Raw genomic sequence first — 14,099 nt, 5'->3', positions numbered from 1 at the left:
AATTCATGTATAAAAACTTGTCAAAAGAGCCAATTTCCGAAACAACCAACTTTCCAAAGATAATTCCGAATAGGATGGATCAATCCTCATTTTCGTAAATCATTTTACCACCTAAGTGTGCACACCCCCCAAGCTAGTAACTTTTTTACATAATGCTATCAAGGGGAAAGACTAGGTCATACAAAGTCCATAATCTTCAACTTACTCCGCGTAGTGGGAGTTAAAAATCCAAAGATCCAAAGAATAAATCCTGATAAATAAACTTTCCAATATCCCATACTCGGGATAATTTAAACAATAAAACTTCATTTTTAAATATCCTGAATATCAATACAAGTTTATAACCAACCATATAAAATATTTAAACATTTGAGAACCAACAAGTAAAACATGTTTCACCGAAATATATTTCACAATCATATAAACATGGTTCGAAATCACTCAACATATAAATCACGTTGCATATAAAAGTCACTTTATAAAAGATCTAGCCACGTGTACGTACCTTGATTTTTGCACACAATTAAGGAGCTCCTAATTTCGAACCCGAAATTCCTCCTATAACAAACCAATAATCCTAATCAAATACTTTTCAACCCATCGACACAAGGACTTAGACTATCGACTTTGACTAGTTATGCATGAAGAATTTATTATCATAACTCTTTTATAAACTTAACACTTGTATTCATGAAATTATCTTTAATAATCAATAATAATAATATTAATAATTTAAAAGGTAAAAATAGTAGTATCATATGTACGTAGTAGTATATAACATATATGTGTAGATAGTTGTTGCTAGTTAATAATAATAATAATAATAATAATAATAATAATAATAATAATAATAATAATGGTGAAAGGTGGTAGTAGTAGTACGTAGCTTAGGTGTAGGAGTAGTAGTGTAATACCCCGTATTTTCATATGTATTTTCCTAATTAATTAATTAGGAATTATTTTATAAAAAGGGTATTTTAGTAAATTTATTATTTGGAGCCAAAATAATATTTAAATTTTGGCGCCAAAAGTATTTTGAAAACTAATCATTATTTTGGATAAGATTTATTATCCATTTATCCTATTTTAAAAACCGGATTATTTATATATTTCAGATATTTTAATTAAGGCAAAAACTATATTTTATTATTATTTTAGTACACTAGTAGAAAAAACTAAATGGCAAGCGGTTCAAACCCCCTAATGGCAAGCGGTTTTGAACCGCATGCTCTTGGGGGGCTTGCTAATTGCCTTTTAAATGGCAAGCGGTTCTGAACCGCTTGTCATTTGTGGAGAAAGGGCAGCGGTTTGGCGCCAAAACCGCTGCCCATTATGGTTGTAAAAAATTTAAAAAAAGAATTTTTTTTTTTTTTGGCTTTTTTTCACTTAAATTGAAACACAAACAAAATATAAGTAAAAACATTAATATTTTTATTTATTAATTGTTGTAATATTACAATTTCATCAAAAAAAAAATACAAAAAATTAATAATAATCATGTAAGCAATCCCTTGCTCCCCTCGTATTGCCCAACTCAACCCAACACCAACTTGCCCAGACGCAAATTGACGCAGCTCTCACCGCAATCACCGCCATCTCTGCCCACCAATTTCAGCAATCCCCTGTTCCCACCGCAATCACCGCCAATCGCTGGCTTTCGCACCTCCACCGCACCTAGCAGCCCACACCCACGCGCACCACCGGCCATGCACCTTAATCTTCCTCTTTTACCCTTCTTCTTCTTCCTTTTATCACTCCAACCCCAAAAATTCCCAGAAACTCAATCAAAATGAACCAAAACAATTTAAAAAACTCTTCAAACTCAGAAAATAAACCCCATGAAAATTTAAAAAAAATCTCAAAAAACAAAATAAAAGAAAGAAAAAAGGAAAATACCTTGAAATCAACCAAAGTCCCGATTTTGGCTTGAAATTATGGTTTCAATGGTCAAATTCGACCATGAAAACTCTAGATCTAGAGTTTTCATGGTCGAATTTGACCTAAAAAACTTGAAAACCCACAAGGTTTGCACGAAATTTTACTCGAAGGTTGCTCGAAATTTTAGTCAAAATTTGCTCGAAATTATAAGGTTTTTTGGTTCGAATTTGCCCGAAATCTTTGTGGGTTTTGGTCGAGGAGAGTGAGTAATGGAGGGAGTGAGAAAGAAAGTGAAAGAGGAGAGTGAAATGAAGGGAGTGAGAAATGGAGGGAGGAGTGAGAACGAAAGAGATCCAGTGAGGAGCTAGAGTGAGAATTGAGAAAGAGAGGAGAGAGAATGGGCAGAGTGAAAATGGCGAAAAGAGGCATAAGAATGGGTATTAAATGGCCGGGTAGGGTTTTTTTTTATTAAACAATGGAAGCGGTTTACGGTTCAAACCGCTTGCCATTTGCAATTTGGCAAGCGGTTCAACCCAAACCGCTTGCCATTTGCAATTTGGCAAGCGGATCACCCCAAACCGCTTGCCATTTCTAATTTTGGAAGCGGAATTTGAAAACCGCTTGCCATTTGGGGTTTTCCATTTACTATTTTCTACTAGTGGTAAGTCCGAAAATCCCATTTATTTAGCTAATAATTTCAGATTTTCTTATGTATAAAATCTGATTTTATAAGTTAAATTATTTGGTGAATATTTGGTTGATTGAAACATAGGATATGCTCATATTTGGTTAAATACCTATTATTGGTTAAATGTCATTGGTTCTCAACCTTCTTTCCATGAGTAAATAGGTACTCAAACATTTTGTTACAAGACAATGTGAATTCATTCAACTTCTCGGATTAAGCCATCATGAAATTCTCTAGCCTGTTCAATTGGGATCGTTGAACATAGAAATCATCACCTTGGCTTTGAGTCTTTGGAATAATTTGGGGTGGGGTATCTCTTTGAACATCATTTTGGAAATCTCCGATCCCCTACTTTGATTACTCCAATTACCCTTACCATGATTTTAGCCGGAATTTTGATTATGGTTACCATAACCTTGGTTATGATCCCCATATTCTTGGCCATGGCTATGATCATTACAACAAAAGTTATTATGGTTACCATAAAATTCTTGGGTCACATGGTTACCATAACCACTATTTTGGTTATAATTATCATAGCTTCCATGATTATGATAATTCCTATTCCCAACATTCTTTTGAGCATTAAATTTAGGTCCAAAATCATTATTATCATCAAAATTCACATGCACATTCTCATATTCATCATATCTATCACAAGGAACATTGGGGCAATTAGAAGCATTATGATCATTCTTTCCACATAAATCACAAACCAAGCATTCTCTTATCATGCAACAAGAAGCAAAAAGAGGATTAGAGTAGGAAGATGTACCTCTCCCCTTAAATTGGGAGGGAAGACTAGAAGCTTGTGAAGGACTCTCGAGCTTGGTCTTGAGAGAATTCACCTCCTTTCCTAACTCCGAGACCAATGTGGACAAATCGTTGACGAGATAAGATTGATCGATTGAGCCACTTGTGCTTGCCGATTCCCTCTCTACATCATGCAAATCCATGTAGCTCCTTACCACATCATCTATTACATCCACAACCTCTTCTTCCGTTTTGTTCATAATCGGCCCTCCGGCTCTGGCATCAAGGCTCGATCTACCTTGAAAGCTCAAACCACCACAGAAAATTTGTATGACTTGATAAGTTGGAATTCCGTGGTGAGGGCATTCCCTTTGGTAATCCTTATACCTCTCCCATGCTTCATAGAGATTCTGTCTAGGCAATTGCTTGAAACTTTGGATTAAGCCTCTAGCCTCCGCCGTTTTCTTTGGTGGGTAGAAACGGGATAAGAAAGCTTTTGTGACTTTATCCCACATCCTAAGGGACCTTGGCTTTACCTCCTTGTCCAACCACTCTAATGCTCTTCCAATGAGAGAGAAGGGAAACAACTTGAGCAACTCCGGCTACCATGATTGTATTACAATACTTCTCAAAATCCTTGAGATGGTTGAGAGGATTTTCACTTTTTGTACCACCATATTGTTTCTTCTCAATCAAGGTGATCATAGTCGATTTGATTTCAAAATCACCATCCGGGATCAATAATGGAGCAATCCCGCTCTCATACTTGTAAGCACCCGGAGTGCCCAACTCCTTCAATGTCACTCTATGAGCTTCTCCCATGTTCACTTGCACACAATCTCAAACAAAATTATTAGTAGCACGGCTACAAGTGTAGCCTAAAAGAAAATCTTCTTGTATTTTTCAAGTAGATGGAATAGACTCAACAACAATACACAATCAAGACACCATTCCCCGGCAACGGCGCCATTTTGACGTGGGGAAAACTAGGTCGTTGGGCTAATCTTCCCTAAGCCAAACAAAATTTATAAACACTCAACAAACCTAAATACAAGTATAGAGGTAAGTCAAGGGTCGAACCCAAAGGAATGGCAATTGAAAGTCTATTGCCTAAGGCTAAGCTATTCCAAGTCAAAAGCGGGGTTATAGCTAAAACTAAAGCTAATAATGCAAATGAACTTGTATGAAATCAAAGGTAATAGGCACTAGGGCTAGGATCCACATGTATTTGTAATAGGGAAGGATAATTGGGGAGGTCAAACTAACTAAGTCAATCGATGAGAGGGAAGATCAAACATGCATCCAAAAGAGCATATCAAGCTATTCTCCTAGAGGTCTAACTAGCGTCAACTACGATAAACTCTAACTAGGAAACATCACAAAATACCTCAATAGTGAAAATGCAAGTCATAAATCAATGGTCCGTATCAATGTGAGCTTACAATGCAATCTAGTGCAACAATCAAAGATGGCCAAACTTCAATCAATCACACACATGCACATGAATCATCAACCAAGTTTAATCACATCATCAACTCCATTAATTATCCCTAATTACTCTAATCCATTACTCATACATGCTTCATCATTACCCTAGCAAGTAAACTACTCACTAGCCATAGAAATTAAGATCAAAACAACACTAATCAGCAATTTCATCATCAACATATTAGAAATCTAAAGATTAATACAAAAATCAATTAAACTTCAATCAAACTTCAATCAAACATCAAACAATCAACAATCATATGAAAAACAAATGAAATCAACTAAAATCAAACTTATATTGAAATCAAAGATGAGTAATCCTTACAAAACTTGATCAAAGATCAATTGCAATGAAGAAATCTTGAATCATCAACAATACACCATGAATTTCTCTCTCTTCAAACTTGAGTTTCTCTCTCTAAAAATCTAATAAAAAACTAAGCAAATGAAATCTAATGTAAAAACTTATCCAAAAATAGAAGGAAATAACTATATATACAAGGGATAAGTCGGTTATGACGTTCCAAAATAGACCCACGCCGGTGCGGTCACACGTAGGAGAGAGAAGGGGCGCATGGGCAAAAAACCCATGTGGGTGCGGCCGCACGCGCCACTTGTGCGGCCGCACATCACCCTTGTGCGCCCACACTTGTATGGGTATAAATCCCCCCTTCTTCATCCTTGCTCATCCGGTGCACACGACCTTTGGTGATGGTGATGAACAACGAAGTAGGCAGCAAGTTTATGGCCATTTTGGTGGGCATAAGGCATAAATGGTGTCCACACCGCTTGTGTGCACCGGTCTTGAAACTTGCTCTTCGAGTTCCTCTTGACTTGAAGCTCAATACACTAGCACAAGGCATCAAAGCAATGATAACCGTTGAAGGGAAGCTCGGGATTCTTTGGACGATCGATCATAACCTACAAACAAAAGAAAAGAAGCAAATAATAGAGAAAAACAACAAATAAACGAGAAAATGCACAAAATAAAGAACTAACTACGAAAAGCACAAAATGAAGAAATAAAGAGCAAAACTAAAGAAAACTAAAGAAAAGAGCTACAAAATGAAATGAAAGTCATCCAAAAAGAGATCAAATGAGTGCCATAAATGTCACTCATCAGCAGCATAACGACAAGATAGAAGAAATATATCAGTGAGACAGACAGAGAATCATCATAGCAGCAGACAGAAAACAGAAAATCATCAGAATAACATCAGAACACGATCAGAAAAATATCAAAACAATCATCATCACACTAGTGGAAAAAAGGCCATCCGTAACGGGCAAAAAGAGCCCATCCGTAACGGGCAGCGTCCGTTACGTATGCGGTCGTTACGGATGGCCATTGTTATTCGTAACGGACCGTCCGTTACAAATAATAACGGGTGTTTCAGGTGCCCGTTACGAATAACCCATTATTCGTAACGATCACTTGACGTGTCCGTTACGAATAACTACTTATTCGTAACGGACACTTACGATGCCCGTTACGAATAACTACTTATTCGTAATGGACATTGTAAGTGCCCGTTACGAATAAGTAGTTATTGGTAACGGGCAATTACAATGCCCGTTACGAATAATCTCTGAATAAGACAAAAAATCAGGGGCATTTGTAACTAGCATTTCAGAAGCTAGTTACAAATACCCCTATTCTTCTTTCCATTTACCATCCAAATTATTGTAATAATTTATAACAAATCCAAATATTTCATGCCACAAATATATTATCAAACATATATACATAAAATCCAATTTTGTATGCTAATTATAAAATCTCCTATTGAGAAGTCCAAAACGCTATTGATTACAAAATTTAGTAAACAATGGTGCACAAACAGCCCATTTTTATATATGATGAATAAGTAAACAATCTCAAAGTCATTCCCGTCTCCTGCAAATGGGCTGAACAGCCATCTTGAAGCTTTCTTGTTGCTGTCTGAGCCAAAATGGCTTGTTACTTTGCTAGAGCAAGAGCTGAATCTCCTACTAGGTGGTTCACAACTAACCTCAGAGTCATTCCCGTCTCTTGCAAATGGAAATAACTCGGCATATGGTAATCTGAACGAAGTCCCGGTACTAGTTCCAATGCTCTGAATTCTCAACTGTCTAGCCAGGCCACTTCTTGTAGTATAATCTTGACAATAAGAGAAGCTCACTTCAGCAAGCAAGATAAATTTAAGCAAATATATGACAAATTTGTCAAAAAAAAAAGCTATGCTAAGCAAAAGGAAAGTAGAGGAAAAAAGTTCAGCAGAAATAACTTATAAAAAAAGTGTTAAATTCAACAAAAGTAAACAGAGGAAACAATCAAATCATATTCACTAATTCACAGAGTAGGAAAACATAGCATGAAATTCATACAGTAGACCCATATTCAACTCATATTAGTTAACAAATTATACTTGAAGTCTTAGATAACATATGTCTACTTAATGGGTTCTTCTTAATCATACAAATGATATTTAGTCCTCTGAAAATTTTATTCTTCTTAATATATGGCCTGCCAATTTTATTCCTCTTAATATACTACAAAGACACATAAGCAAGCTCATTCATGCATGTAAATTGCAAAAATCCCCAAAGGTTGAGTTAATATCCACACACGGAAAAGTGCATCAGTTTCAGAATATAATTAAGATAGTGTAGTCCTAAAATAGGCTGGCCAATCACACATACAACAAGAAAGACCAGAAACTGCTCATGTTACCGGTATCAACACTGAAACAGAATTCATCAACATAACATGGAACCAATTCTGATTTTGTTGGGGTTCAGATAATGGAAAGAAATTCCAACTGAAAGAGGGTGAATGAGAAAGCACGCAACACAGGTTGAGGTAAAAATTAAAAAATTAAAAAAATAGAAAATAACAAGAAAATTCTGAACAGAGGAAAGCAGGAACCTTGATTCACATGGCAGGGAGCCACAGGTGATCTTACATAAACTAATGTACATACTCCAATATCTAACCAAGTACTGCAATAAGAAAAGATAAGGTTTTGCTTTTATATCTTCTTTCAAAAAAAAATATTATCCATATTTAGCTACTGACCAGTGACAGTGTAGTACACATTGAAAGATCTAATCTTTGTCTGAATTACAACACAAACCATAATCCAAGATCTCTTCCCTTTCAAAATTCCCACAAATCATACCAAATTCACACAAAATCAAAACATCAAACAAAACAATAAATTGCACCAATTATGCACACCAATTCAGACAAACAATACACCTAAAACCCATATATTATCAAACAACCCAAATCAAGAAAATGAACCAAACCAAGAAAAAAAAAAACACAATTTTAAAATGAATGAAACATAATTGACTTAAAATGATTATTTTCACTAACCAAAATAGCAGGCAGATCCCAGAGCGCAGCCATATTCAAAGCCTCAAACAATTGTCCTTAATTTGCAGCACCATCACCATACAAAGCAAAACTTACAGTATCTTCATTATTATACTTCTGAGCAAAAGCCAATCCAACACCCAACGGAACCTGCGCACCAACAATTCCATGACCGCAATTATTAATGCAAACAGACGGTTAATTGAATATAGAAAATCAACCGTGTACTAAATTAAAACCCCTTAATATAAATTTTACCCACAAAAACAATGAAGATAAAACACGATTATACCACAGCAAACCCAGAATTCAACACAAACAACAGCAAAAAAATTACAGAAAAAAGGCATGAAACAAAGAAATTATGATGATTGAAATGAAATAAAAGCAAAAACTAAAATGCAAGTAGAGAGAGAAAGAGATTTACAGTGATTGGACGTTCAGGGAGTTGCATACAAAGGATAATCGAACCATAACCATTAGATTAACATACAAGAACCGAGCAATTTTTTTTTAAAAAAAATAATACAACAAATTCGAAAACTACAATCCTGCTACTCCACATTCCACAACGAAGAACAGTTAACTAATACCTCTAATTAGAACTTATAGAAGACACAACCTAATTTGTCGAAGCGGTCGATGCACTAATCACTACTTAATTAATAATGTAGAATTCGGTACCCAAATTTCATTATTTATAAAAACACATACACCCAGAATCAAATTATAAGAATTACAAAATTCAAAAAACAATCAATTAATTCTGCAATAACCCGAATGCAAAAAATCAGCGAAAAGATGAAATTGACCTTAGGATTGAGAGAACCAGAGGAAGCGAGCTCATCACGAACCAAATCACCAGTAGAAATATGAGGAACATCGAGAAGCTTCGAAACACAAGTAGCGTAAGTGACTTTACCATGATGCTGAGGATGTGAGGTGAATGACGGGGAGGAGAGGAGAGGAGAGGAGAGAGGGACTGATGAGAGAGAAAGGAGGTGAATGACGGTTGTTTTTTTAGGTGAAACCCTAAAAAACCAAGTATTGGGCTCCTTTCATTAGTTGGGCCACATTTGGGTATTTGTATCGGGCACAATACGCCTGTTACGTGTAATATAGTATTCGTAACGGGCAAAATAATGTCTGTTACGAATACTTATTTATTTGTAACGGGCACTAATTTGTCCGTTACAAATACATATGTATTCGTAATGGACACTAATTTGCCCGTTACGAATAAAAAGTATTCGTAACGGACACTATATTGCCCGTTACGATTATCTTAATTGTAACGGGCAAAGCTTTGCCCGTTACGAATAAAGCTTTGCCCGTTACGAATAGCCTGTTACAAATGAGATTTTTTCCACTAGTGTCAGTAAAACATCACAACATCATCATAGAAATAGCCGAAGCAGATATAGGACAGGAAGAATGAAAAACAACATTACAAATGAACCACTAGCTAGGGGAAAAACATGCAAAGCACAACCACACAGAAATAATTCCCCCAAGCTAGAAATGAGCTACCCCCTGCAAGCTAATCCTAACAATAAGGCATGCAAAACAAACAACATAATACAAGCATAAGGAGGGGTAGCCAACAAGGCTCACTCGGCACTGTGGTAGGGGGTAGAGCTAGAACTCCCCCCACCGATGTCATACACGACACTGCGAACCAAATCATCAGCAAGACAAGCATTTTTCCCCTTAGACCTACTCAACCTCCTAAGGGAATCAACGACGAAGAAATGGGTCCAATCATCTAGAGTGGGAGGGCCCGAACGTCCCCATCTCCCCTCGGTCTCAGGTGAAGGGAAAGGAGCAGGGTTACCAGGATCATACGCCCAATCACAACCCCCCGGTCACCTATAATCGTAGTCCCCTCAAAAGGTCCCACGGATGGCACTAGGTGCCACATGGGGACCCTCCCAATATGGGTAGCAAGGTAGAGGTCCTATAGCCTCGTCAAATGGCTCCTACTGAGGAATAGGTCCCTCTTGGACCGGTAAGTAAGGGTAGTTCAAATAAGGCTCAATCTCCCTCCTAGCAACGTGATAGTCATAAACCCTCCTAGCATGATAGTCATAACCACCCACAAAGTCATTCCCCAAAGAAGAAGAGGAAGACAAAGCAGAAGCAAGACCATCAACCTTAGCATGTAAACTAGTCAAATCATAAGTAGAAGAAGAAGTAGGAGAAGGAGGAGGACTAGGGTTACCTCCCTTGGAAGAACTTTCCTTGGACTTTGGAGGAGCACTCCGCTTTTGTCGAATGGAGGGTAAAGATACCCTTCGAAGAGAGCAATCAATATCCATCTTGCAAGGCTTCCATGGGAAAGCCGACTCCAAATCCCTCACCATAGATCCCGGATGAGGAATAAGACACTTTCCACACAAACATATCTTCCTTGAGAGTGCGCTCCAAGAACTTTTGGTTGATCAACGCAAAGATGCTTAAAAGATGTGAGGGGTTCTTCTCTCTCGAATCTTGAATAGGCTCAAGCTCTTTGAGCCTTCCTCCATACTTCTTTTCAAGAGATAGCACAAGTATGGTAATCATCCCTTCAATTTGAATACTTCCCAAAAGGAACATCCCATCACGGATATGAACAAATTGATCAAGCAAATGCGATGCAAAATCAATAACTTCAACTTCATCATTCTTTAGCTTATCCGCCAACCATAGCTAACTCAACTCCTCTTGGGACATGGCGCCAAGAGATTCCTTGGAGAAGAAAGCATAAGTGAAAATCCGGCTAAAATAACGCATTGCCGCATGAATGATTGAAGCTGACTTGGAATATTGTGCCCGATAAGATTCCTCATAAGAAATACTAGCCCACCAATCATTTTCACAATACTTGTGATCTTTATGCAAAGTCTCATATGCCGGATAAATCAAAGGAACACCTTCTAGTGGCTCGTGAAAATGAAAGGCCTCATTGAAATAAGAAAGCGGGATGGAGTGGTCCTCATTGAAGACTTGGAAAAACAAAGTAGGAGGCTCATCATCATCACTATCACCATGAACTTCGAGGGATGTAAAAAACTCAAAAGTGATCCTTGCAAAAGTAGGAGCATTGAGATCGATAAAGGCTTTCAAGACCTAAGTTTCTTGCTAACATCCTCACATCATCATCAATCCCTTGGAGAGTTGTTGTTTCTTGATCATAAAACCGAGTAGAATAGAGCTTCCTTGATGAAAGATTGACGAATTTATCCCAATGTTATTTCTTTCGAAATTGGATGCCATAGGTTTCTTCGATAGAAGATGGTGGTTCAATTACATTCCTTGGAATGTAATGCTTAGCACGCTTGGTGCGGCGAAGAGGAACCATCTACAAACAACCATCAAAGAAATGGTTCAACATTATAGCAAATAATGTGCTAAGACTAAACATGAAAATGGCAAGACTAATAAAGTCCACAATAATCAAGAAAATAAGCAAATATCCATCTCAAATGAAGAATGCATAAAGCAAATCACAATTATTGTCCAAAATCATGCATAGTAAGCAACATCATACACCATAACCATCAAACCCTTATGGACATCATCACTACCAACACTATAGTACCCAACAATAAACCTACCAACAAATCCATCAACAAATCTAACAAAAATGATGCCAAAATATTCAATATACTCAAGTAAAATCATCATCATAATAAAAATCAACATCAACAACATCATCATATTCACAATCAACATGTATTGAAGCAAGTAATAGCAACATGGGTAAGCTAATAAAGGTAGTACCAACAAAATCAAATTCTCATGAATCATAAAAATTGAAAATTTATCACAAAAGTGATGAAATTATACCTTTAATTGATGAGAAAACACAAGAAAATAACAAGAGGAACACTACTACTTACTAACATTCCCAATGGCAAACCACAAAACTTCAATTGAAGAATACCCAAAAATCTCAAATTTAGGAGAGAGAAAGTTACCTTGAAGATGCTTGAATGAGATTTTGAGTAACATAAACTAGTAAATTATTAATTTTGATGAAAAATTGATGAGGAAAATATGATGGGGATGAAGAGAAACTAGAGCAAACACCAAATAAATCTAGAGTGAGAAAATGAAGTAGGAGAGAGAAGAAGAAGGAGGAAAATCGGATTATAAAGAGGGCAAAGAGGTGGGGCACGACCTCAGGTGGTGCGGCCGCACCTGAGGTCTGTGCATCCGCACAAGGGTGGTGTGCAGTCGCACAGTGGGCGTGTGCGCCCGCACCACCCTGGGTATGCTTTTCCTCTTTTTCTTCATTCCTCACTATGGTGCGCACACCTATATGATGGTGATAAACACCCATATAGGCAGTAGCTAACCCCTCATTTTGGTGGGTTCTAAGCAAGAAATTCAAGAACCCACCAAGCTTCATACTTACACAAATTTCCAACTCAAGAAATTGAACATTTCTACCTCAAAAATGGCATCAAAGTTATTGGATTTCAAATCAAAAACACCTACATCACAAAACAAAACAAGATTAAAAGAGAATAACATCATCAAAACAAAAGGAAAATTCAAAAGAAAAGGAGAAAAGGTTAGAAACTCAGGTTGCCTCCCGATAAGCGCTTATTCAAAGTCATAAGCTTGACATTCTCCATCCTCTTCAAGGTGGATCATAGAGAGTCATGTCATGAATGACTCCAACAAAAACTCCCTCATAATAGCGCTTGAGCCTATGTCCGTTGACCTTGAAATTCCTTGAAAGGTCCAAAGGTGAAATTTCAATAGCACCATTTGGAAACACCTCTTGAACAACAAAGGGACCGGTCCAACGAGACATCAATTTTTCAGGAAAAAGCCTCATTTCTTGAATTGTAGAGAAGCACCTTATCTCCCGGATTGAACTCCTTTTTCTCAATTAGCTTATCATGCACCTCTTTGGTTCTAGCCTGATACAAGCTAGCACAATCATAAACATCCAAACGAAGCTCTTCCAATTCATGAAGATCCAACCAACATCGTTCTCCCGCACTTGCCAAATCAAAGTTAATCTTCTTGATTGCCCAATGAGTGCGGTGCTCAAGCTCCACCGGAAGATGGCAAGACTTCCCATAAACCAATCAATAAGGAGTGGTGTTTAGGGTAAAAATACCCCAGGTACGTGGCCCAATCTCATAGTGACACGTGGCCCAGTAAGAAGGTGACACGTGGCCCTATGAAAGTGTGACACGTGTCCACCTGTCGGGGTGACACATGTCAGCCATCCTTAAATACCCAAATACAACATCAGAAAGAGAAAAAAGGCCCTGATGACCTCAGGCCCAAATCCCGAGAAACCCTTGAAAGCCGCAAAACGGCGCCCCCCATGACACGTGGCAACCTCTGATTGCGCAGCTAATCATGTCACGAAATTCTAGGGCATAAACCCTAGAGGGGCACATGTTCCCACCCCTATAAATACCCCAATCATTTATGATGGGAAGGGTGGATTTTGGACATAACATAAATATAGAGCACTAAAAGCTCCAACTTCTCTCTACTTTCTCTCTCTAGCCTTTTCCGGTTTCCGATCACTAACTTGATCGTCGGAGGCGAATATTCCGATCACCGGAATATTCGTTGTTTTGCAGGTGTCCAAGTCTCATTGTCGGCAGAACGTGACCAGTATCCGAGGGAATCACAAAAAACCCCGAAACATTTGGCGCCATCTGTGGGGATACTCGTCCGTTATGGCAATAGATGGTCAGACACCTAATTCTGGTCCTCGTCCAGGTGAGGATGGATATGTAGAAGACATACGTACTACCATACATTCAAGCAATCCTTTGACTGCCTCATTTGAAGAGGCCGAACAACCTCCTGTCACCCCAGCTACTCTAATGGACGAGCTGACTAAGCTCCGCAAGGAGTTAGCGGCTACCCAGCAAAAGGAGGGGGGAGGAGGCACGTCCAAGAAAGCCAACAACA

General features: G+C 37.9%; 1 long non-coding RNA gene and 1 pseudogene across 1 annotated transcript; one reads left to right on the top strand and one right to left on the bottom strand.

Moving 5' to 3' along the window:
- The first annotated feature begins 3,667 nt into the window (after positions 1-3,667).
- LOC145618754 (small nucleolar RNA R71) lies at positions 3,668-3,729 on the top strand (annotated as a pseudogene).
- Positions 3,730-6,505: 2,776 nt separating this feature from the next.
- Positions 6,506-9,173, bottom strand: LOC145618115 (uncharacterized). Its single transcript, XR_014107851.1, has 3 exons — positions 8,981-9,173; positions 8,169-8,318; positions 6,506-6,947 (listed from the first exon to the last, which is right to left on the bottom strand). It is a non-coding gene; the product is annotated as an uncharacterized LOC145618115 (long non-coding RNA).
- Between the last annotated feature and the right edge of the window lie 4,926 nt (positions 9,174-14,099).

This window comes from Chenopodium album, chromosome 26 (assembly GCF_948465745.1).
Source record: "Chenopodium album chromosome 26, dcCheAlbu1.1, whole genome shotgun sequence".
NCBI lineage: Eukaryota > Viridiplantae > Streptophyta > Magnoliopsida > Caryophyllales > Amaranthaceae > Chenopodium > Chenopodium album.
This window is presented reverse-complemented; position numbering and strand designations above follow the sequence as displayed.